The 27,613-nt window shown below is 38.0% G+C and overlaps 1 long non-coding RNA gene across 2 annotated transcripts in view; it reads right to left on the bottom strand.

The window, feature by feature from the left end:
• The window catches only part of LOC119627259 (uncharacterized), a 442,819-nt gene that overhangs the window by 346,580 nt on the left and 68,626 nt on the right, over positions 1-27,613 (bottom strand). For both annotated transcript variants that reach the window (XR_005243376.2, XR_005243374.2), the window contains exons 2-3: positions 19,096-19,192; positions 9,044-9,107 (exon numbers count right to left, since the gene is read on the bottom strand). This is a non-coding gene — a long non-coding RNA (uncharacterized lncRNA). The remainder of the gene's footprint in view (positions 1-9,043; positions 9,108-19,095; positions 19,193-27,613) is intronic.

Below are 27,613 nucleotides of genomic sequence, written 5' to 3'. Positions count from 1 at the left end.
AAATCCCCTTTGTTGTTGCTCCATCCAGATTTGATGATTTCATCACAGAAACAATGGTCATGAGTATCTTCCAATGGAATATTCAATGACCCAGATTGAAAGGTAGATATCCCTGGATTCATAGTCTGCCAATTAATCCCTGGAACAATGGTGGCACTATGTCTAAAGCCCATACGTTTTCATTTTGAATACACTCTTGGTATTTGCAATCACTTAATTTACATTTTCAAAAGGTCACTTGTGGTGCTAGCTGGGATGGATAGTATATTTTATTTATTTTGAAGTAGGCTAATTTGCCCAGCCAGGAAGACACACCTCTTCAGTCACTAGATGACGCAAATCTGAATCAGCCATAATATTACAATGAATAGGTAAAAGTATTTTTGCTATTTTGTTAAGCAATTATGGGAATACTTGAATTTCTCTAACAGTTTAATTTAGTAGACAAGAACAGCATTTATTGAGAGTTATGTTTATTAATAGTAGGGTTTTTTATTGTTATTTTTGTAGAATTAATACAGCAACATTATGGGGGTGCAACATGACTTTTGATGATCTGGCATGCAGTGATTAAATAAGGTTAATCCTCATTTTATATGCTAATAGGATATTTATAATCTCTACAGCATATCCAATTTAATGATTTTATTCTCTGTTGTTCAGAAAGTATTTCTTGTTAGTGAAAGAGAATATCCTTACGTTCACCACAGATGCTAATTTAATTGGGTTTGAGTGCATTGTGTATAATTAGTCCACTTCTCTAATATTTCATCTATAATTACACAGTGAACAATGTGCTTAAACTTCATACAATCTGTGGGTTCAAAAGAAAATCTTCACAAAAACTGAGCATTCCATTTTCAAGGTTTCCCAAGCCCTACTAACAGCCTGATGAAAATAAACTTCAGGACAGTGTAAGTGCACTGAATGGTGAATGAATGCCCAAAGGCTCTGAGACTTTGTAGTCTAAAGTCTAAAGCTAAAAGGAAGTTCCCCTCCAGCTCCACTTATCCCACTCGATGACAATATTACTGGCAGTGTTGTTTGGACCAGGCCCAGCTGTCACTGAAGTAGCAGGATAAAAGTCCCCACATGCTATACTCCCAAGGTCCCTGCAAATGTCAACCTTCAAGCTGGTATTTTGAATGGCAAAGCTATTGGGTTTGAGGTCTGGATTCTCCCCCACCCCACCCCACATTCCCTCCTTCCCCCAGCATTTAGAGCTCTTTCAGGAAAACTCATTCCAGACAGCAGCCTATGAAGTTTTATCATGAGAACCAACTTTTAACTTCATTAGAAAATGTGAACAAGAAGAGAAAGAGGAAAAAGAGAAAGAAAGAGAAACTGGTGTATGATTTTCAGAATTCCTCTACTGCTGTCTGAGTGTGTGTGTTTATATTGCCCATCTTAGCTCAAATGAGGCTATTTACAATATCAGGCTAGTTCATTACAGAATTAAAAAAAAAAAAAAGATTGCAAGGATGAAAGAAAAATGGATTATGGGGTTTTAGCTGAGTTTTTCCAAAGGCTATAACAGCACCCCATTGTCAGTGCTATACAGCTCAAGGGAGTTCGCGAAGATCAACAACATATCCACACAGCCCTTTCAGTTCACCTTCTCTTGTGTTACTAAAATGTCCACCCTGTAAAGACCTTGAATAGTTCTTACTTTCTCATTTCACCTTCAGACATGTTTGCTTCACTTCAACCAAAAAGAGAACCTTGCCAAAGTGACTTCTATGACTCAACAGCCTACCCACTGGCCAACAGACAAAGACCCCAAAGACATCAAATAGAATCTCTTATCTTTCAAACTAATAACCTGGAAATAATTTTTGTAAAGCAGTTGGTCCTGGCATTAGTCAGGAAAAACAGAATCCCTACCAAGTAGTTCAACCTGGAGATTTAATCTAAGGAGCTAGTTACAAAAGTGTTGGAAGAACTGAAAGTCCAAATGGGGATGATGAAATCACCAAGAGTTTGGCCAAGACAGAAAGCCACTGCCACCCCTTAACTAGAAGGACAAAGAGAAGAAGGCAGGTCTGAGACCTCAGGGGAGAGGTAGCCATTGCAGAAGCACTTTCAATGCAGGTGAGAGAGTGGGAGAATGGCTATCCCAGCCTCTCTCCTCCTCCCTAACCAGCATGTCCCTTTGCAGAACCTTTGTGGAAGCCAGATGGCAATGTACTTTGCAGGGTTAAGCCCCTTGGAAGACAAAAGAGCAAGGAAAGGATGGGAGTGAGTCTGAGAGCAAACAGATAAATGACCAGCACAGCCCTTTCTCAACAGCCTTAAGACTTTCGTGTGAAGATAAAATTCCAAACAACCCCCCATGTGACTACAGTAGAAGGAAATTGATATTTATTTTGGTTTCGAATTACTAAGGTGTTATACCTAGGAACCCCAGCAAGGAAAATGGCTATCATGTTCAGAATAAACATTCAAGCAAACTCAATATATTTTAGCTGCACGGATTAAAAAATAATGCAAGTGCTTACAAAGTTGAGGCCACCCTCACTCTCAAACCCTGAAGTTGTTTGTAAGGGTAATGCGTCCTTTACTACACAGATGTGGACCACAAGCAGCAGAGTGAGACAAAATAAGAGGTCAATCTTCACTTCAAATTTTCTAGTTTACATAGATTTTGTTACAGTCCAAATTTTACTTGGACAAGGGTAGAAAGTTTTGTCCAGGGAAGCACTACTGCGCCCTGACTGAACAGCAGTGCACACTTTGTGCTCCCTACTCACTGTCCTGCTGCCACAAAGCCAAATCAACTATTTTTTAATATTTTTTCTACTGTCCCCATACCCCTAAAGCTATTCTTCCTGGCTACCAGCTAACATGAATGGAGTTTATTGTTTGTACTCAGGAATAATGCCACCTATATTCTTGAATCCTCATCACAAGTACACTTTTTAAGGCTTAGCATTTTATCTTCTTACTACTCTATTTTCAGCCATATCACTTGCCTGTTAAAATGCACGGTGTAGTTAAAAGAGATTTGCATTTGGTCCTCCAAAATGAAGATTTTATAAGTTGCCTTTTTTTTTTTTTCCTCCTGACCAGAACCCATATTACTTGGAAAGGGAAAGGCCAAAGGGAAATTATTGCTATTTTAGACAGCAGCATAAATTTTCTTCCTATTTTTAACCTAGCTTTTAATTTAATAAGTTTTATGACCCTTATATTAAGTACATATGTTTTACAAGACATTGTGTCCCTTGAGTCACCCTGAATTTGCTCTACTGTACCAGAGTTAAATAAATGAATATTGTGTTTCTGATTTTAGTTCACCTTGTATTTGATCCTTTTAATATGCCTGGTAAACCTTCATAAAGGAGAGAGAAACAATACAACTCGAAAGTCATCTAAAGCCAAGCATATAGTATTTTAAATAAAATTAATGCAAGTGTCTCTTTATAATATTTTAAATTTCAGATTTCTGTCCCCACTGGTTTTTATAATAAATAATTAAGGATATACAAAATATTGGAAATTGTCTCTTGTCTCCCAAATTGGCAACTAAGCATACAAACACTTTTTTAGGCTCATTCCCATTGCCCTGTGCACAGGTATTTTTTCCTCAAATTAGAGCTTCAACATCAAAAACAACCATTTTTCTTTGGAAATATAAAGTGACATCAATTTTTTAAGACAATTTCTCACTTTGTTGCTCAGACTGGGATACAGTTGGGTCATCTTTGCTCACTGCACCCTCACCCTCCCAGGCTCAGGTGATCCTCCTGCCTCAGCCTCCTGAGTAGCTGGGACTACAGGTGCATGCCACCACACCCAGCTAATTGTTGTGTTTTTTGTACAGATGAGGTTTTACCATGTTGTCCAGGCTGGTCTCAAACTCCTGGACTCAAGTGATTCTCCTGCCTCATCCTCCCAAACTGCTGGGATTATACAGGTGTGAGCTGCCAGGCCCAGCTGACATTCACTTTCTTATAAAAATATTCTATCATCATGTGTTCGTGCTCATTTAAAAATGAGTTTAGCGTTATTTGAACATAAAGAGGGCTGCACCAATGCTGAAAGAAAAGATTATTTGAACAACTCTATGGTTATTTAAGAAAAAGATGTTGAGTGTATAGCAGAATGGAGAAAATCAAGTATAGTGTCGATATTAAAAGATACGTTTTCCTGAGTTTATAGGGAAGAGATAAGTTTGACCAGGAGCAGAGGCTTGGCTTGACTCAAAAGTTCTGTGTTTAAATAGTGCAATATGTAGCAACTTTGCAATGGTGACAAAATGTGCTTTTCAATTATTAAGATGTAGCAGATTTTTACATCCTACCAGAGTACAGTAGCTATTGATTCAAGCTGAATATTCAACTAGAAAATCTTTATAATAGAAAGATTTGCTTTAAAATGTGTTTTATAAATTTGCTGCTTCCATTCTGATTTTAAAAATGGCTTCCCTATGCATGCCAACGTTGAGTAAATCAATAGGCCACTAAAAGTGCACTTTTGGTCAATGGATTAGGGTGGCACAAACTCAAGATGGAAAAGTGAGCCTTTATCCCACAATTTCAGATTGTGTGCCAGACGATATAACTGTGTATACTTAAGTTTTATAATGTATACGATTCAATTTAAGAAGCCATTAATTTCTTTCCTATTCATTTTGTTTGCTTTCGTCCTACTTCAGTGACTTTCAAGGACATGACCTTAAAATATAACTGGTTATTCAGGAGAATCTCCCTCAAACATCTACATAAGAATTGATGTTTATTTTATAACCATGGGTTCCAAAATTGATATGTTGCCCTGTGATTTTATTGTTAGAGGAAACCATCCATTATTTTCAAAAGGAAAAAAAAAATCTCAACCTTTCTATATTTCACTTCAAGACTGAGTGACCAAACTATTAACTGTGTTTGAAAACTCTTTGAATATTTGCCACCTTGTAGGTTATTTGCATTTAAAAGGTTTTTGTTTTGTTTTTTAAAATAATATAAAAGTCCATAGTATCTAGAAACTCTTGGTTAGTCAAACCAAATAAGTTATAGCCCCACTGCTGAGGAATACAGGTTAGGATGGAATGTTGGCATTAGGCTCCAGGAAAACAAGGGCTGGCCATTTTAGCCCTTCATAGAGAACTCTTGGTCACCTCCCAAGGGGCAAATTGATGTCAAGTTCTGCTGTCTGTCAGGATTAAGTGCCTGTTTGCTTTTTCACTAACATGTGGTTTGAGAACAAAGCAGCTCAAATCTCCTCAGTCCCTAACAAAGCATCTCAAATTGCTGAGTAAAATTCCTTAATCCCCCATCTTAATCTGAAAACACCAGCAGCACAGGGTAGAACACTGTGGTCTCTTTTTGTAATGCTCTCCACCCTACCCACCCCCACCTTCCTTCCCCATCCCTGACCACCTCCTCCTCACCACCACCATGAACATGTGCATTTGGCTCCTCCAGTAAATGGTTCTTCAACAGAATATTATCAAACAGGAAATTCAGGTAACTTGGTCCAAAATCATGCGGTTCTAGTGATATTTATTCCTTATCAACTTCATTCATTTTAAGAGTAAAGGGAAAACATAAAGTTCCAGACAGAGGGATTAATGGACTACCTTCTTATAACCTTGAAGGTCATGTGTATACAAATAGTCTAAGTGTCACAAGTTTTAACGGACAGGTTTTAACTGCTTCTTTGTAATATTTGTCAACTCTCAGTTGGAAGCCAAAAGGATATGGAGATTTTGAATACAGATTTAGAATATTTTTACTAAGGTAAGAGAAGGAAGCAAAACTAATTTCAATGATTTAAACTATGAAACGATCTTTGGTAACATGAGCAAAAGAATCAGCGGTTGGAAAATATTTTCCATTATTTGCGTATGTTCATTACATATTAAGGGTCAAGAGTTTATCCATTGACTAGAGTGGAAAGGCTCCAACATGTTGCTGCCTTCATTTGCAAAATGTTGAACTCTGCAAGTTGAATTATATAAAACCTTACTTTCTCTCAGAATAAAAAGGTATTCCTTATTATTTTAATACTTTATAATATCTTTCCTTACCATTTTAGTTGCAAATGGTATTGGTAGATTTTTCTTGAGGGGACTTTTTGGGGGCAGTTCCCAAATTAAGGTCTGATTTAAGAAAGCTGAAACCCATGGCAGTTATCTTTTTTTGATTTTTCTATAATAAAATTGAATAAGATTTGCCATAATAAATAAGTAAAATCAGAAAACTCTACTCCTGCACTCTAAAAATTTTATTGAATTGAATGCCACTTTAAAGACAGATACTGATCTAGTAGGCTCTTGCTGTTTTCCCACTCTTTCACAATCTCCCCCCTACCTGAAACAAGTGAAGTGAATAAAACCCAATTCCCCAGTCATCCTGGACCCTCTTGCGTATGTGTATCCCTGAGAAATGGTGATAAAGCTCCATAGAGAATGTAAAAGATAGAAAAGCTAAAACTTCCCACCACCTATGAAAATAGCACCTGTGCTATATTTAATAGCATCACTTTCCCCATTTTTCTTCTTGGCATTTTTACTTTCCACAGGGTTGGGTGAAGGAAAAGATCTGAAGGAGAGGGAGGTGCATGCAAACATACTACTTTCAGCCAAAACCTTTATTGACAACTGTCTCTGAGACTTTTAACTTCTATTTTAAAAAATAAAGTAATTGGAGTTCAGATAAAACATCACATTTTTCTCAGCAAATTTATTTCTGCTTGTGAAAGTCCCATGTAAATAGTGGAAACCACCACCCTCCCAATTCAGAAATGATTATCTTTTACAAATGTCAGCTTTTTAAACTCACCGCTTTAATACTAGAAAAATGGAAAATCTGGGCAGCTGCTACAGCTCCTAATCCATAAATCCTCAACATGAACCTCTCCGCCCCAAACCCAAGATTGGACAGAATACCCTAGGATGACCTAAATAGAGCCATAATCCCAGAAAGGCTTCATGGTTCAATAGGAAGTATCTGGACTGTAGTCAAACTATCTATGTTTGAGTCCCAGTTCTTCTTTTTCCTGACTGCGCGACCTTGGGAAAATCACCTTACCTTTCTGTGCCCAAATTTTCCCGCAAAATGAGGATAGTGTTTGTACCTAATTCCTGTGAATAATAAATAAGTTAACATTTGTGAAATACAACACTGTCTGACATTGAGTACATGCTATTAATATATCAATGTTGGATTTTTTAAAAAATTATACCATTCCAAGTTAGTTTAAAAATAAGATCTTCCCCCCCCAACTTTATTGAAAGAAAAAGCACTTTATATCTTAAACTGACAGCAGGGGAAGAAAAGAGATAACATGATAAGAGAAGGTTTTGTTTGAAGAATATGCATGACAAAAATATTGCAAATAAGTGAAAAACATGAAAAGTATATCGTTAAGGGTTCAAAACATTTGGAAAAAAATATGATGTGTTTCATGTCTTAATAGTCAATCTTATTCATAACCAGTAGTTTTTTGAGAACTCTTGATTATTCTAGACAAGTTATTTTGTTAAATAAACTGTTGGATATTTAGGGTACATCTACCTTGGCAAATATTTATTACTAAAAGTTGGATTTGAACAGATAAATACCATGTTTTGGAACATCTTAATAACCTGAGTTGAGATCCCCAAACAAATATTTTAAGTCTCATATATATATATATATATATATATTTTTTTTTTTTTTTTAACTAATGAACATGCTCATTTTAAACATTAAAAAAAAAAAATCGGCTCCTCGGTGAGTGTGTTCTAAAAGGTTCTATAAAGTTTTTTACAAGATTTCTCATATATCCTTCCAGGTGTCATTTAAAGCAGAATTTCTAGTTGCCTCATTGAAATAGTCATAAAAATGGTTTCCTTCATACATTCTTTCAGCAAGTTTTCATTGACTACATACCTGTGCTAAGCCCAAGGTTAGTTACAGTTACGCAGCAGTGAACAAAACAGATATGATCTATGCCTAAAAGGGTATGGTTGATAAAGATTTCCTGCTGGCTTATGTACACCCATATAAAAATGGTGGAAAATCTTTTGTCCTAGTCTTGCAGCCTGGATGTGTTTTCTCAGCTTCTTCAAAAAATAGGGATATATAAGTATATCAAATCGTCACATTGAACATCTTAAATTCATACAATTTTATGGGTCAATTATACCTCATTAAAGCTTGTAGGGGAAGAACAGGAGTTATGTTGACTATGCAACATAATCTGAGAATAATCAAGACAAATTAAGGAGTCTAAGTAATATTTCAAAACATTAATCTCACTTTAGTATAGGCAAGATTCCCAAAGCTAAGCTTGAGTGAAAAACAAGGAGAAGGTCCTTCAAAATAGGTCAACTTTATCAAGAGTTAGTAGAAAAGATATAGAGGGCCCCTGGGTCATGGCAGCTTAGCATCTCGTTGATCATGGTATGAGAGTTTCTGTAAAGAGGAAGATTTGAAATGGGGATGTTACCAGCTGTGCACGGACTACCATTGCACAGCAACAATATTTAAAATGTTTGGAAGAAACTCAAAACTTTCTGCAGGCCATAACTCTTTAACACAAGTCATAACACAACTGAAATTCTTAGACTTTCGCTAGTTGTATAATCATGAGGCCAGAGCCAAAGGTTCAATTCTCATGCTCACTAGTTTCACCATATCTTACAAGAATAACTGATTCCAAACTAGAAATCTCACTTAAATCAATACATAATGATATACATTCTTATATACAGACATACACACAAATGTAGAAAAACATTATGAATTATTCAAATAATTACTAGTAATAGTCACCCATATCTGATCAAAATATCTACATGTGATATCATTTATAAATATTGAGTTCCCAGACTTCAGATAGCATGAAAATTACCTGGAAGACTTGTTAAAACACCAACTTCTGGGCCACCTACTGAATTTCTGATTCAGCAGACCTGGTGTGGGGCCTGAGAATTTGCATATCTAACAAGTTCCCAGGGGAAACTGATCCTGCTGTTCAGAGAACCACTTTGAGAACTACTGACATGTCAATGCCATTTTGCCTGAATGATGAAAGTCTGAGGGTGATTTGATACCTCTCTGTTCCGGTGTGTTCAATTCAACTCTGGGAAGATGGTAAACAGCTGTTCTTTCTCCTCACTAGAGAGAAGAGAGAAAATAGAATTAACCTGCAAGCCAAATGATTTAAGTTTGCTCTAGAGGGGAAAAGTCCTTATATAAGGGTTATTAAGCACTATGATGGACTTAGAGGGTTACTAAGAGAAAGTGTTACCTACCTCCCTGGAGGTTTTTAAGAGTTTCCAGGTCTTACTTGAATAGAGGGGAAGAAGAGAGAGAGCACAAAGCACACTATATTTTCAGGTGGGCCCAGACCCATTTCTCTACCTTTTGGTGGACTGAGATTATTATTTTACCTTCCTTTGTTCCTCAATCGGAGTGATAAGAAACTTTTCCTCTGTTTTCCCGCACCGGAAAATTTACATCAGATGGAAATAGTTTAACGTATACTCTTTCCTCAAGACAGAAGAACAGATCAGTCAGGGCATCTTGGCTTCTGACTTTCTGCTCCCCATGCTAGAAGGCACCAGATTAAGAGCTTCACATCTATCTCCTTTGAGGAAAAAGCCCAGACATCAACTCAGGAAAACTTACAGAAGTCTGCTTTCAACATGGGTCCAGAGCTTCCAGGAGAATTAAAACAGATTTGGTTAGTAGCCAACACAACAAATTTTCTTCAGGTTAAACTCTTTAATCTCAGCTCTTTGCCTGCTCAGAATACAAGACCAGTCACAATCTACAGCTCATTCTTCCCCTTCATTCACTAGACATCTGACTCTTTCCAGGGTTCCCATCATGGAATTTGAAAAACTGACACTCACACTCCCATCTGCTGCAAGAGCTCAGACTCTGGCAGCTGAAAGAGCTGGGCTCACAGCCCCTTTCACTCGTTCCCACCTGTGTGACTTTTAGCAAGTTACTCAGTGCCTCTGTTCTTCCTCTGTAAAATGGAATCAATTATATCTACTACCCTGGGCTTCCTTGGTGACTAAATGAGATGCAGTGTGAAGAGGATGTAGCCCAATGCCTGCTCCACAGAAGGAGCTCAACAAATGTTAGGATTTTTTCTCTTTTTAAAATCCAGTCTCTTAAGTCTAATCAACATTTGTTACAAAGACAATTTTGTATTTAAATATGTAGATTTTGTCTCTCAGATCTTCTCCAAGGTCAATGCAACTTTACTTCACTGAGTGCCTCTGGATTTTCACTGATCTATACAACAGGAAATTCTTCTCTTGCACTGGTATATTAATAGGCAAAATTGTTTTACAGGCAGTTACACAATTAATTCCCAATCAACATTTCCTTTGGAGCCCATTATTTCCTTTAATATGTAGTGAGAAAATGGAGAAATATCTTTGGAATCAACACTGATATTCAGATTTCTCTGCTTTGTTGAAAACAGCAAAAAATAAGCCTTAACTATTTACAAATTTGGAATTATTCTGATTGTAACTAAAAAAATAGCAAATAGTTATAAAATGGAAATAATATGATTCTCTATCTCAAAGCATCACTGAGGATGAAATGTGATAATGCATACAAAATAGCATAGTTCATAGTATGTAGTTATCTGTAATTATTGTTATTAGTATGATAGTTTTCATATTTGAGGATGAAAGTCTTCAAATCTAAACATCAGTGCTTAGAAGTAATTTAATCCTGAGGAAAAGTCTGTTTCTTTCCCTGACTCTGTACACACCACCTTTATAGACTGATAACCAGAACATGTGCAACCTCATCCACAGAAAATCTCTACTTGGGCTGTAACTTTATTCTTTTTTATTACTCTGTAGGAGCAGGTGTTTATGGTAAATCTCTGAGTACATTTCTTTCATAATTGAATTCTGTATTTTACATCCTCCCTTCCAGCCCACATTTGTGGAAAATGTGCATGGAGTCATGGTCATTTAGAACTGAAGCTACCCTAGAGAACTTCTAATCTGTTCACATTGTTTTGCAGATGAGAAGACTGAGGTTCAAAAATGCTGGGTGATGTTCCAAAGCCCCTAAACCTGTACTGTCAACTTAAGAACTCAGGACTCCTCCTTCCCATCCCAGAAAATAGGGAATTAGTGCTAAGAAAAACTGATTCAAGGTTTTGAATATCTGTTGCATGGAGAGTGTGTTTTTATTCTCATATTTCCAAGAATTCTTGTATTTGTGATAGAAACCAACTTTAGGAAAGTTCAGCAGAGCAGGGTTGCATGGGCTCATATAACATAACCCCAGGCTGCGTAAAAATTCAGGGCACAAGACCAGGTCTTGCTATTGGTCTCTTGACTCTTTCTTTGTAAGTTGACTCATTTTCTCACGCTGGCCTTCTCTACAAATCCACCTTAATATAGGAAAAGAATTATAACAATTAGGGCAATGTCCTGCTTAGTATGACAGCAACCCACTCACATGAGCATAACTAAACAGAAGTTTTATTTTTCTCATAACAAGAATTCTGAAATGGAGTAGATGAAGGCTGGCACAGCTACTTGAGCCAGTCATCAATGATCCAGGGTCCTGTTGATTCCTACTCCATTGTTCTTAGCAGGCTTAAGACTAGTCCATGGTGTGTAAGTTTCAGGCAGAAAATGGAAGAGGAGTAAGGGCAAAAGTCACTTGTCAGCTGGGTCTTTTATCAGGACACCAATATCATGCCAGTGTAGACTGCAGACTTCCATTTGAATCACATTGGCCAGAAATGGGAACATGATCACATTTGACTCCAGGAGAATGTGAGGAGATGGATATTTTCAACTGGAAACACTATCACTATTTTTTTTAATGGGATTTTCTTCACAGGGGAAAAGGAAAGAAATGGATGTTGGGTAGGTAAGTTGTCTTCTCTATAATTTCCAACCAGACAAATCCTGAAAAGAGCCATTAATTGACTCCCTTAGTCCTCACACTCACTCTTGTGGCCAGGAAAGTGGGCTATTATGAGTCACAGAACCACAGGCAGGTTAGGAGGAGAGGAGTCTAAACTTAGAAGGAAGCACAATCGTCACATAAGGAAACGGGGTGCTCAGCAGTCTAGATAATAAATATGACAGTCCACATTGCATAAAGTAAAAGCCAAAGATTTGCTCAATATTTAAAATACTGATCAGGATCGTGAATTGTGAAAAGCATCAGGAATTTCATCTGATGAAGTTCACCACATATTCCAAAGCCATAGGAACCTTGCAGTAAAAGGCAGGGTCCAAATGTGAAATATGTGAGATTGCATACCCATGTGTCAGGTGCATCGTTTTATAGCCTATGGGTGAGTAATAGGCCAGGGCTAGGTATATGCTGCCTCATCTAGTGATACTGTCTTCAATCATGTTAATTAAATTAGTATGACCTGCACTAATGAAAACTGCAAAAACCTATTTTGGTCTCTATCAGCACATACATTTTGATAATTTAATCCTGCCATACTTGTATGCCTCTCAATAGCAGATTTAATGCTCACAATATCAGGATAATTTTAAGCATTTTCTATACAAAACTAACAAAGAAAATGACTTGTGAAGTAAATTTCATTTCGGGTGAGCAGCAAACCAAATCAGGAATTAGAGATTCATGATGGTTTTACGGATGCTTCCAGTTTTATTCACCTATCTCTCTTTCTTAACATATATTCTTCTTTGACATGTTTTCTAAATGATTAGCCACCTGAGAAAATATTTAAATGACCATATCATATGGTAAAAGATTTATGGCCTAAATTACATTAAACAAATTCCATATGCTGTGCATATAGAAATGAAAAGCTTTCAGATTATATTTTAGCCATTAAAATGTGCCTTAAAATATTTAGTTTCTGTTTGCAACAGTACAATTTCCTTTTCCCTGTTCACCTAATGGCAGATTCTCTGAGTAACCAAGCAAAAACAAATGACTTAGTCCTTGGTTCAGAAAAATAATGGGTTACTAGCATAATTAATTTTATGTTTAATTACTGTAGAATGAAACAATTCAACAATATCCAATCAATCCTTAGAATGACAGAACAGAAGGTCAGCAGTTGCTAAGTCAATTGTTTTGAAAGAGAAATTTATGTCAGGTTCTCTTTTATGTGCTATGGAAAGAAATTGGATAAAAGTGGTCAAGCAAATATTAATTAATTGTATAAATATAATCCAGTTGTCATGCTAAATCATAGAGGCAGGATACAGTTCTCAGAATGGTGGATATGCATCAACGGCAAATTTCAGTGACATGCTAAACCTCACCCACTTCCATTTCATGCACAATCAAAAGGCTTAGGGTAAAATATTAACATCTCTAGAATTATTTTCTTAAGTTTGAGTTGACAACTCCTTGAAAAGATATGGACCGTTCCAGTCCATTTCCTTTTATGCCCACCCAATAGCGTGAAGGGCCAGGTCTAACTGACCACCCCTTTCCCTCTGCCTCCCCCATCCCATTCCTTGTTGTCCTGTTAATAGCAAGAAAGAGAACCCAAATTATTTCACAAGGCGATTCTTCTGGTTGGAGAAGTAACACTCGATGTGGAGAGTAAGATTCGTAGATACAGAAAGAAGTCTGCATTACCTTTTGACATTTGAAGAGTTAATTATCCAGGATTTCCTGCTAGCTATAGATTTCCCCAGCATTTAATGCATTTAAATACTCTGCTTATTTGACTAAGAAAATTTTAGCTTTTTATCTGCTGTAACTAAGGTACTTATATCAATACAACTGTGTACATGCCCCAGGACAATCCCTTCTGCCCCTATTACAACCCTTTTGGTACATGCCTCCAGAGTATGAAGTAGCAGTCACTCTGCAGGCATGAAGGTGAAAAGCCACATTTGCATCACTCAAGAGTTTTCCCGTCATGTTTACCAACCCCTTGAAGACAGCTTCGAGAAATGAAGAAGTCGTGCCTTCTGCATTTCTGTTGTTACTAAAAATGAAGAAGGGTTCATTAATGGGACTGGGCAAAAAGTAGAGCAAGCTCATTTGCTGAGATTAAAATCAGTAAGGTACTAAAGTTCCTATTGGGTTCCTGAATTGAAGGGACATGAGGGAGGTCACCAAGGTGCTGGAAATGTTCCGATTTTTTTTTTTTTTTTAATCTGGAGGCAGGTTATGCAGGGACATTCACTTGGTGAAAACTCACTAAGCTTATCATTTGTGCACTTTTCTTTCTATAGCTTGCCTCCAAGAAGGTACTCAAAACCAAAAATAATAAAGAAAGGTCCTAATTCCCTCACCAAGTGAAGCACCATCTGGGAGTATGGGTCAAAATGTTTCTCCAAGAAGACCTTGGATTTATTATAGACAATTGTGTTGACAAGTCTAGGGGTGTTTTTTTTTTTTGGTTGTTTTTGTGCGTGTGTGTGTGTGTGTGTGTAACAAATAGATCTCTACATGTACTAAATTGATATTCTAGAGTTGCAACCCAGTTTAGCCAGGCTGACATGGACATGTGTTTAGTTTGACCATCTGTTAGTGAGGGGAGCAGTGCAGCACTTTGAAGCTATGTTTTAAGCCCAGAATTTTCTTATGAGAGGCCAGAATAAACCTAAACTTTATAGAAAGTATGTGTAGCTATCAGGACGTTTGTGTGTATGTGGAAGGCCCTGTGGACCAGAACAGGTAGGCAGTCCTTACAACACCTATCTACTTTCTATTATAATATTAAGTGATCCTGGCCAGTGTAATGTGGTACACCTGTAGTCCCAGCTACTATAGAAGCTGAGGTAGGAGGATTACTTAAGCCCAGGAGATCAAGGCTGCAGTGAACTATTATCATGTCACTCCAGACTGGTTGACAGAGTGAGGCAGTCTCTAAAAAAATATAAATATAGGGAGGCCAAAACAGGCAGATGACAAAGTCAAGAGATGGAGACCATCTGGCTAACACGGTGAAACCCCTTCTCTACTAAAAATACAAAAAGAAATTAGCTGGACATGGTGGTGGGTGCCTGTATTCCCAGCTACTCAGGAGGCTGCGGTAGGAGAATGGCATGAATCCGGGAGGTGGAGCTTGCAGTGAGCCGAGATTGTGCCACTGCACTCCAGCCTGGGCGACAGAGTGATACTCTGTCTCAAAAAAATATATATATATGTGTGTGTGTGTGTGTGTGTATGTGTGTGTATATAGGTATATATGTGTGTGTATATATACACATATAAAGATGGAGAAAAAACTTCTAGCTAATTTTAAAATTCAATAGCAATCACCAATGGACAAGATATTTTTGTTTTTGTTTCAAAATATATAGCATTGTTCATAAGCCTTTTTATGATTTATTATGGAAGAGGATAATATTGTTTTGCTTCTTTAAAAACAAAGTTACTATCTTCTGCAAAGTGAACATAAAAGGTCATAGTTCCCCTCTTCTATTTTCTGCAATAGCTTTTGCACTGCTAATGAAAGTACAAGGACATAAAATAAAGTATATAAGATCCATGCAAACTGTAATTCATGAAATGCAGTTTCTCAATATTTCCTTTAAATGCAACTCTAAAGCAATTATACAGTCACTTTACAAGACCTTAGACATGTGTAATTATAGATGAGAAGTGCACTTGCAACATTGAATTCAACCATTTTCTTAAACTTGATCTCCAAATGTCCGTGGCAGTAATAAAACCATTATATTTTCCCTAGTGAATGTTCATTTTTCTTTCCATTTTTAATTACAACACATTTTGCTTTCAGGAGTATAAGGAAAAGTCTAAATTAGAAGAAAATTCAATTATTTGAAACTTATAATTCATTCTCAACATAATGCCGAAAAGCATTTTACTCAGGAAAGTTCTTGTTTTTTTTTTTTTTTTTTTTTTTCTTTTTCTGTTTTTGAGTGGGGTTGGAACAAATCCTCTAGATTTGGAATTCTAATCCTACAGTTTATATGGAAACAGAATAAAACACTCAACTATTCAATGAGACTGAGGTTTCTAAAAATATGAATACGTAATAGCATATTCCATGTGCCCACCATTTAAATATAGTCAAATGGGAAATTGATCGAAATATTTTGGAAAAAAAAAATGACCACTATCATGGGATACATACATTGTAAGAGAGATCCTTGAAAAATACTTTGGCATAAGACATAACCAACACTTTATCACTGTGCTTTCAGTCACTGTGGCTCAAAGCTCCTGTGCTTTCACTTTTATTCCCCACAAAATTATGTATAAATGCATAACAACCGAATGCAAGGTGAAATTTTTTACTGCATTCTGATTTTTAAAAGATAAGTTTAAAATACATTTGGAGACTATTGAAGACACTGGAATACAGACTTTATATTAGATTCTGTTATTGAATTGTTAATTTTCTTAGGTGTATGATAATGATATTTTGGTAATAGAGAAGAATGTCCTGATTCTTAGATGATTCATGCTAAAGTATTTAGGAGTGAATTGTCATAATGTCTGTAATTTACTTTAAAATTGTGTGTGTGTGTGTGTGTGTGTGTACACATGAAAAAGAGAGTACACACATGTGACAAAATATTAACTGATTAATCCAAGTGAAGAGTACACAGGTGTTCACGGTACTATGTTTTCTGCTTTTCTATAGGTTTGAAGATTTCCAAAATAAAAAGTTGGAAAGAACTTGTATAAATGCATGGAAAAACTATTCCTCTGAACAACAGTGAGTTCATGCAGTTTTTCACTCTTTTTTCCATTACAATGTAAATTTTGGTATGTGCTTTTCTGATGCTCTAATAAAATACTTCTGGAAGAATGGCAGGTCAGCAGGCCCTGTTTTAAGTTTATTAACTGATAACCTACTTTCAATGACAAAAGAAAGTGTAACCTATGTCTGTTTTAAAGCAATGATTGTCAGCTCCCATGGTCAATATGTCATGCAGGGTACACTTCATTAGGGAGTGAATTACTTTACTTGTAATCTGAGCTAAATGAATGTCAATGTCAGGTTGCATAAATCACAGGTTAAAATATATCACTAAGTCCAATCAGATAGGGTACATCACCCTTTGCCCTCCAAAAACACCCCAAATTGGGGTTTATTTCATACAAGTTTTCCAAGTGGCAGATAGAAAATCTCCCTTGTACCAAAGGACTTCATGGATTAGATGTCCTGTTTATGTGTCTTATTGCTACATTTTCAATGCTAGTAAAAACTAAAATTAAAACTTTACTGTGACTGAGGATTCAGTAGCCAGGATGGCAAAGCTTTCAGCTTGATACCCCATGTAATGATGAGAGAAACAACCAAAAGTTCCCTGAAAAGGATTCATACTGGAAAGTATATTATTTTGGCAAAACCCTTCTAATGTCCTACGCTGTATAGAAAAGGCAAATCCCTTTTAAAGGAGGGCCACTTTACATAAAGCACATCTATTGTAATGAATTTTTCTCGCTCAAGCCGATGAAACACATTTCTGTTCTGGTTGCTCCAAACGAGGCAAGTGGATTCAGCAGCTGCAGGGATCTAACCAGGTCCAGACTGACCACACTGATGGTTTGAACAGGAAAGAAGTTTGGTTCAATGGAAAGAGAACAGATTCCAAGATATGATAAGAAATGGGTTTTTACCCTAATGCTGCTACTGGGTGTCTATACAAGTCTGAGCAAGTCACATAATATTTCTCAGCCCCAGTTTCTTCATCTATGAAATAGGTATGTTAATACCAACCTCTCTGTATTGTTGTCGTGGTTAACAATAATGTATGAAAAAAACACCATGTCAGGGCTTGACACATATCAAGTACCCAAAAAAGGGGGAACTATTATAAATTGTATAAAAGCAGTAAATTTTATTTTTCAAAGATATGAATGGTTTTCGATTGAGCAGATCACTCTGGTCTTGGTCTCAGTAGATAATTAATGTACATGGGATGACTAGTTCAGTGCATATATTAGTGAATTTGAAGTACTCAGTAAAGCATCTTATGCACAACAAAGAGTAAGGTAGAAATCTGGCTTATTATTTCAACTTATCACTACGAACAGCTCAACAAAGGCCCAAATGTTCCAAGTGGGAAGAATGGCAAGTAATGGTCAAATACCTACTTCCTCTCATTCTATAAACCTACCGTTAAGTGAGTGCTTCCAATCTTTGGTTGAAGAGGAATAGCTATGCTACATTTCCCAGGAGTTCAGACTGAAGCAGGGACCCAACGGTGGCTTTCAGAGATGGGGATCAATCTGACAGTGTAATGCATGAGAGAGAAGTCCCATAGAGGATAACAGTTGCACCCAGAATACTTCTAGAGGGACTTGCTTGGAGATTTACTAGGTAAGGCTTTTTGCATTGCCCACACTGATTTAAACTCCTGGGCTCAAGCAATCCTCCCACTATTGTTTCGTGAGTAGCTGAGACTACAGACAAGGGCCTGCACATCTGGCTCTTTTTTTTTTTTTTTTTTCTTTTTTTTTTTTTATCTGTGGATCTGATCTCCTTGTAAAGTCCCATCATTTCACTATCTTCACTATCAAACTACTTTTCCCAAAGGAAAATGTCAGCAAGAGTAAAACAAGTTGAATGTTCTAGAATAGCATTACCAATATTGGTTTGTTTTTTGTTGGGTTGCTCCCTAATATCTGTAAATATGTGAGAATAACATTTTTGAAACTTGATCTTTGCTATTCTGGCAGAGGGGTTTAATTGGGTAGAAAGGACCCCGCCCATGGCTGGACACGTGGTAGGTTCTCACTAGATAAGCTGGGCAGGTAAACAGGCTGCAGACCTTCCTTCAGCTTTGAAAGGTAAGGGACAATAGTCATTATCATCCAACAATTTGAAGAGCTATCTAAACAGCACCCTTTGGAAAAGCACTCTTGCCATGCAAATTTACATTTTCAATCTTAACCGAAACAATCCTGAAGTTAGCTGGAAGGTCAGAACAGCAGCTAACAAAATCAGCAACTGAATTGAAAATTTAAAAAAAAAAAAAATGCCCTTCACCTGCATAGGACATTTTTTAGCCTGCCCTCTCCTTTGGTCACAGCCTGAATAAGATTTTAGTTAGATTTTTCAAAAGTAAACGTTGGAGTTAAATAATATGTGAGCATTGGAGGCAGAGATCTGCTAGATGTGTTTTTTAAACAGTTCTTTAGATGGGCAAATACAGCAGCTTGATTAAGAAATGCATACCTTGATCATCCATCATTCGCAAGTCTTTAAGCCCTGAGGGGTCGTTTGTGCCAGATCGGGAAAGAAGTATGCCCCAAGAGACTGAGGACAGCACTACCTGGTAATCAAAAAAGAGAAATGAACATGGCATTGAAGAGACTTAAAGAGGCGGGCACAGAACTCATTTGTTTATCCCCTAATATAAATTTCCTCACAGATCTCGTTCATTTCTGCTATACTTCTCCCTAGCTGAAAAAGAAATTGCATCATTTCTCTTCCTCTGCCTTTGCATCTCCATTCTCATAGGGTGCTCCTTGCATCCTCAAGTGTGCTGGATGTCAGCATTGCCCACAGCTCTAGACCAGGCCAGCATGGTCCCCAGAATGGCTGTCATAGGTTCTCATTAGACAAAGGGCTCTTCTCACAGGATCTGAGCTACAGGATCTTGATAATCCAGAAAGGAATGCAAGCCCGGGGCTGAGGTCTGAGAGGTTTGATCTCAGCTCCAGAAGGCCCTGACCCATGTCCAGTTTGCAGCACCCCATACCAGACTCAGACAAAGTGAAATGACTTAGCACACCCCATTTATCCATTCTTGTACAGATGCTCCTGACAGGTTTCTGTCCATTGTACTTTGCTGCATTTCCTTTTTCCAAGCTGGCTAGAATTCATCATGGTTTTTTCTCTACTTCTCATTTTGTATTTCACATTTTGTAAAGTGACATTTTTTTCTACCTGCACCTGTCCTGATACCTACTCCACAGCAATAGACATAGCAGCCTCAATAAATATTTCATAAATGAATACAGGAATTGCAGAATTCTATGAGAAAAGGGGTTACACCAGCATTTATCTAAAATCCTGTGTCCTATATCATTAATTAGGTGTACATAATACCATGTATTTGTCTCAGAGGGTCAAACTGCCTTCTAATAATAATTCATTGACATTAAAAGGTTGTAAAATCAGAGAAAAAAGAGAATACCCACTTCCATACCAATCTCATTTTTTTGCCAAAATCTTGAATTTGGCAGCTGGTGAAAATGAATGAATATTAAACCTTTGGAAGTTTAACGATTTAGACAATGTAAACCAACAATGATCTTATTTTATTAATTAATTTTTATTCATTTATTGTAAAATATTTTTGAATATGTAAAAATATCTGAATAACAATGTACCAAATACATTTGGGTCATGGCCTAGTTTAGAAAATTAAACATTACAAGCATAGTTGTGTATTCCTTCCAAGTGCATCTCTCTCCAACTCCCCAGCCAAAGGAAACTCTGATTCTGAATTTGGAGGATATTAATCTGAAGCATATTTTTATAGATTTACATATATATAACTATCCCTAGACAACATACAGAATCATGTTGCATATTTTAAAATTTTGTATGAATGGCATCATATTGTACATAGGTGATTTAGTTTTTGTTTTACTCCATACTTTTAAAGATATATACATTTCGATACATGTTACTCTAGTTTACACATTTTTCATCATTGCATATTATCCCATTATGTAAATATACCACATGATGGTCACCCATTGAGAGCCTGAGTTTCAAGAGAGGAGAAAGAATGATGGGGAAGAAAAGAACAGTAGGGTGAAACTAACCCTTCCATTTATACACGTCGTGGCTCCAAGCCATGGCTTGGTTGCCCTGATACGTTTCTCCTTGCTGCTAAGGAGTACTGGGTGAATAAATGGCTAAGCAGAATTGTTAAACAAATTAATAACAGTGTAAGACAAGTGGTGACAGCCATGTGTCACTGACTAATCCCACGCTTCTCCCTGGTAGTAATGGCTTTCTTCACTGCCGCAGGGATGCAAAGGAATACCTGCAAGAAGTCATATATCAACTAACTGGACATCATGCCAAGTCACTCTTCAGAATGTAATTTCAGTTTCTCTGGGAAAATCACTTATTTTATGACTTCTTTAAAACTGTATATTTGAAGTTATGCATCCAAGAAACACCTGTAGAGTGTGCTTATTTCATGTCATAATCACCTCTCTGAAGAATCCAGGCTTGTGCTATTCAGTAATTGATCAAAAATTGTTCAGTTGCCTCTCAAAGACAAGTCCCAAGATGAAGAGCACTATTCCTTCCTCTCTGTCCTCAGCTACCCAGCTCGGTCTGTCTTGACAGTCAGATCAGTATGTGCAAGGACACGAAAAGAGCAATCCCCAAAAAAGGGACCTGGGAACCTCGCCTACTCCAGTGGCATCTCTCCCACCTGGTGCACTATAAAAACTAACACCTGCATGCCAGATACATGCAGCCGAGGATGTGGGACTGCTGCTGCATCTTGCAGTTCTTAGAGGGAATTGGGCAAAGGAGTTCCTTGGCTGATAGCATGTCTGAGGAGCTGGAGTAGCAGTGATAGGAACAGTTGTGTGGGTCTGGCACCCAGGTGTGGGAGTCTGAAATTGATAGCAAAAGGGTTAGCACAAGATTAAGCAAGGTTAGTGGCCAAAATGCTATCAAGTGTAGGTCTGCAGTTGACACACAGAGGAAAGAAGAAATCCACTGACACTATTAATGATGAGTCCCTAAATAAGGAGAGAAATATGACAGGAAATCCACAGTGAGTACTCAACACAGATCATTCTGCCCTTTAGTTCTACATTTCTCTTTCAGTCATTATATTCTAATTCATATTTTGAGAAAAGGTTCTTATTCCTGCGAAGCCCCTTTAAAACTCAGGTAAATCTGTGCAAGGGAATACTACACAACAGTAAAAAGGCACAATATACTGTTACACAAAGCATCATGAATGAACCTCAAAATCATCATACTGATACAAAGAAGACAGAAACATATAGATATATGTGTGTGTGTGTGTGTGTATACTGTATGTTTCCATTTACATGAAGTCTGAGAACAGACACTACTAATCTTTAGTTATAGTTGTTAGAAAGCAGTTGTATGTGAGTGGGGTGTGGCAGTTGACAGTAACGTGGAAGGATAGAAGTTTCTGAATGATAGAAATGTCCTATATATTGTTTTGTGTGGTGGTTACACATGAAACTGTGACTGTCAATATTCATCAAATGGACCTTTAAGATCTGTGTATTTTATTGTAGGTAATTTATAGATAACTTAATTAAGGTAATTTATAGATAGGTAATTTATAGATAATTTAAAGATAACTTATAATGCACTTTTTTAAAGGTTACATAAAAATAAATATATCAATGAAATTAAGCCAAAGATGGGTTTGGCTAGGAAAATCTTTCCATAGAAAGTATGGATTCAGAGAGAGGGCAAGATGGCCGACTAGAGGTAGCCAACTAGAACAGCTGCCACAGAGGGACCAAGACATCTCCTAACAGATCTTCAGAGGGAAGGCCCCGAGGATGGACAGAGGGAAGACACAGAAGATGGGCTGAAGGGAGACAAAGCTGGGAACCCTGCACAGGGCTACTGCACACCAGGACTTATTCCTGGCTTCCAGTAACTCCTGGCAAGGAGCAACTGACTCTCACCACAGGGCTCTGGAATCACTGCAGGAGGAGACCCCTCGACCACCACTCAAGTTGGCAGGGAGAGCTGCTTAGAGAAGTGGTAGGGGCAGCAATGATGTGGAACTCAGATGTTTTGGTGTCACTGCATCTGTAGCAAAGCACAACCAGAGACAGCCATCCGCCTAGGGTCAAGTAGCTCCCATAGGAGACTCTAGCCCTAAAAGAACTGTCAGACCTGAACTTTACAGATTGATCTTACCCATCAGATCAGCCTGGTCTGATCTGGGCACTCCTTGGTCTGCTGACCTCTCCTGCCGCCCCAGCCTGGCCAGGCCTGCTTGCAAGGCAGCCTCGGGTGCCCTGGGAACCCACATCATGGCTCCTGTACTGGCAACCATGCCTAACCAGTGTAGTGCTCCAGCAGGGTGGCCCCCATGGCCATGCACCAGCTCAACCACTCCCCACACAGCAGCTTCCCCTGTGCCCACAGCAACCACCCACATTATTTTGCTGGACTTGTGTACACAGGCCGGTATTGCCTTCCTTACCCCACCAATGCTGCATGTGCATGCACCCTGCCCTGCCCCTGCTGCAGTGAGAGTGCAGCCCATCCCACTTCCCCATACTGACTGCCATTGCAGTCGGAGTCCTGACAGGCACAGAGCCAGTAAGCCCCAACCCCACCAGTGCCCTGCTCTTGCACCAACACTGCTGCGAGAGTGAAACTAGGTACAGAAAACAGCAGACCCTCCCCTGCCCTGAGCGACCACCCCGGCCTGCGGTGCAGAGAACACACACAGACCTGTGCCTGCCGGTGCTCCACCCCGTGCCAACACCACCATCAGCACAACTGTAAACACAGTTGCCAACAGGAGCCACTGGTCCCCTTGAGACATGTTGCCTCCACTACTGTGGTGAATACCTGCACGGAGGCAGGCACCTTGGCATCCATTAGCACCCTGCTGCAGCTGAGGAGGGTGCACCCCACCTCACTGCCACTGCAGCTGTTGCTAGCACATATGAACTAGGACAGATTCCACTGTCACCACACTATGAAACTGGATGACACTACCAATTAGAGTGTAGTGACCAGCAGTCTGGGACCACCTCAGCACCCCCACCACAGTGGATTCCTAACCTTGAGGAGCCAAAGAACAAAGTTGGAGCCAGATACAAGTACCCCAGATTTAGAGCACACAGTTTAGGAGTTGGGAGCTGAGCAGTGGCCCCCTAAAATCTTCCAGAAATTAAGCCAGTCAGCTGAATTTAACCCTATACCACAATCAAACTCACAAGGTCATCAAATAAGATAAAACAAGAAAAAAACCCATTTCAAAGGTCAGCAACTTCAAAAACTGAGGGAACGTCAGCCCACAAAGATGAAAAGGAACCAATACAATGCAAAAACCCTGACAACTCAAAAATCCAGAGTGCCTCCTTTCCTCCAAATGACCACACCACCTCTCCAGCAAGGGTTCTGAACCAGGCTAAGATGGCTGAAACGACAGAAATATGATTCAGAATATGAATAGGAACAAAGATCATTGAGACGCAGGAGTACATTGAAACCCAATCCAAGGAAGGTAAGGATCACAGTAAACTGATGCTGGAGCTGACAGACAAAATAACCAGTGTAGAAAAGAACATAACCAACCTGACAGAGCTGAAAAACAAACTACGGGGATTTCATAATGCAGTCACAAGTATTAATAGCAGAATAGACTAAGTGAAAGAGAGAGTCTCAGAGCTTGAAGACTGGCTTTCTGAAATAAAACAGTCAGACAAGAATAGAGAAAAGAGAATAAAAAGGAATGAACAAAATCTCTGAGAAATATGGGATTATGTAAAGAGACCAAATCTATGACTCATTGATATCCCTGAAAGAAATGGGGAGAGTATAAGCAACTTGTAAAATGTATTTCAGGATATCATCCACGAGCACTTCCCCAGCCTAGCTAGAGAGGTCAATATTCAAATTCAGGAAATGCAGAGAACCTAGGTAAGATACTTCATAAGAAGATCATCCTCAAGACACATTATCATCAAATTCTTCAAGGTCAAAATGCAAGAAAAAATGTTAAAGGCAGCTAGAGAGAAAGGTCAGGTCACCTACAAATGGAAGCCCATCCGACTAACAGCAGACCTCCCAGCTGAAACCTTATAAGCCAGAAGACATTGGGAGCCTATAGCCAACATCCTTAAAGAAAACAAATTCCAACACAGAATTTCATAGCTATCCAAACTAAGCTTTATATTCAAAGGAGAAATAAGATCCTTTTCAGACAAGCAAATGCTGAGAGAATTCATCACCATTAGACCTGCCTTACAAGGTCTCCTGAAAGAAGCGCTAAATGTGGAAAGGAAAGGTCATTATCAATTACTACAAAAACACACTTAAGTACACAGACCAATGACACTGTAAAGCAAACACATAAATAAGTCTGCAAAATAACCAGCTAACATGATACTAGGACCAAATCTACATGTATCAATACTCACCTTGAATGTAAGTGGGCTAAATGCCTTAATTAAAAGGCACTAAGTGGCAAGGTAGATAAAGAACTGAGACCCATTGGTATGCTATCTTTAAGAGACACACCTCACATGCAATGACACACATAAGTTCAAAATTAAGGGAAGAAGAAAAATCTCCTAAGCAAATAGAAAACAGAAGAAAAGCAAGTGTTGCAATCTAATTTCACACAAAACAGACTTTAAACAAACAAATATCAAAAAAAGACAAAGAAGGGCATTACATCATGGTAAAGGATCCAATTGAACAAGAAGACCTAACTATCCTAAATATGTATACAACCAACACAGGAGCACCCAGATTCATAAAGCAAGTTTTTTGAGACCTTCAAAAAGACTTAGACTCCCACACAATAACAGTGGGGTACTTCAACACCCCACTGACAGTACTAGATAAATCATCAAGGTAAAAAATTAACAAAGATATTTAGGGCCTGAACTCAGCACTGGATCAAATGGACCTGCTAGACATCTACAGACATGCTAGACATCTACAGAACTCTCCACATAAAAACAACAGAAGATACATTCTTCCCATCGCCACATGGCACATACTGTAAAATCAATCACATAAACACAAAACACTGCTCAGCAAATGCAAAAGAACTGAAATCATAACAAGCACTCCATCAGACCACAGCAAAATCAAATTAGAAATCAAGACTAAGAAATTTGCTCAAAATCATATGACTTTATGAAAATTGAGTATGCTGCCCCTGAATGACTTTTGGATACATAATGAAATTAAGGTAGAAATCAAGAAGTTATTTTGAAAGTAGTAAGAACAAAGATACAGCATACCAGAATCTCTGGGACACAGCTAAGGCAGTGTTAAGAGGAAAACTTATAGCACGAAATGCCTACATCAAAGAGTTAGAAAGATATCAATTTAACAACCTAACATCACAACTAAAAGAACTAGAGAACCAAGAGAAAACCAACCCCAAAGCTAGCAGAAGACAAGAAATAACCAAAATCAGAGCTGAACTGAAAGAGGTTGAGACAGGAAAAAACATTCAAAATATCAGTGAATCCAGAAGTTGTGTTTTTTGAAAAAATAAAATAAAATGATAGGCCACTAGCTAGACAATAAAGGAGAAAAGAGAGAAGATCAAAATAAGCACAATTAGAAATGACAAAGGAGGTAATACCACTGACCCCACAGAAATACAAACAACCATCAGAGAATATTATGAATACCACTATGCACATAAACTAGAAAATCTAGAAGAAATTGATAAATTCCTGAGCACATACACCCTCCCAAGACTGAGCCAGGGAAAAGTGAATCCATTAACAGACCAATAACAAGCTCTGAAATTGAATCAGTAATAAATAGCCCACCAACCAAAAAAGCCCAGGACCAGATGGATTTACAGCCGAATTCTACCAGATGTACAATGAAGAGCTGGTACCATTCCTACTGCAACTATTCCAAAATTTGAGAAGGAGGGACTCCTCCCTAACTCATTATATGAAGCCAGCATCATCCTGATACTGAAACCTGGCAGACACAACAGAAAAAGAAAACATCAAGCCAATATCCTTGATGAACATCAATGCAAAAATCCCTCAACAACATACTGACAAATTGAATCCAGCAGCACATCAAAAAGTTTATCCACTACAATCAAGTAGGCCTTATCCCTACTTGAGTGAATGCAAGGTTGGTTCAACATACACAAATCAATATATATGATTTATCACGTAAATAGAACTAAAGACAAAAACCACAAATGCAGAAAAGTCTTTGGATAAAATTCAACACCCCTTTCATTAAAAATTATCAATAAACTAGGTATTGAAGGAACATACCTCAAAGTAATAAGAGCCGTCTATGACAAACCCACAGCCAGCAACATACTTTACAGGCAAAAGCTGGAAACATTCCCCTTGAAAACTGGCACAAGACAAGGATGCTCTCTCTCACCACTCCTATTCAACATTTGTACTGAAAGTCCTGGCAAGGGAAATCAGGCAACAGAAAGAAATAAAGGGCATCCAAATAGGAAAAGAGGAAATTACTCTTTGCAGATGACATGATTTTATATTGAGAAAACCCCGTAGTCTCTGACCAAAAGCTCCTTAAGCTGATAAACAACTTCAGCAATCTCAGGATACAAAAGCAAAGGATAAAATCACTAGTATTCCTATACACCAACAACAACCAAGCTGCAAGCCAAATTAGGAATGCAATCCCATTCACAACTGCCACAAAAAGAATAAAACACCTAGGAATACAGCTAACCAGGAAAGTGAAAGATCTCTACAGAGAGAATTAAAAAACACTGTTCAAAGAAATCAGAGATGACACAAACAAATGGAAAAACATGCCATGCTCATGGATAGGAAGAATCAATATTATTTAAAAGACCATACTGCCCACAGCAATTTATAGATTCAATGCTATTCCTATTAAACTACCGATGACATTCTTCACAGAACTAGAAAAAAACTATTTTAAAATTAATATGGAACCAAAAAAGAACCTGAATAGCTAAGGTAATCCTAAAAAAAAAAAAAAAAAAAAA

Source organism: Chlorocebus sabaeus, chromosome 14 (genome assembly GCF_047675955.1).
Source record: "Chlorocebus sabaeus isolate Y175 chromosome 14, mChlSab1.0.hap1, whole genome shotgun sequence".
NCBI classification, from domain to species: Eukaryota; Metazoa; Chordata; class Mammalia; order Primates; family Cercopithecidae; genus Chlorocebus; species Chlorocebus sabaeus.
Note: the sequence above shows the minus strand (reverse complement) of the source record. Positions and strands in the feature narration are given on the sequence as shown.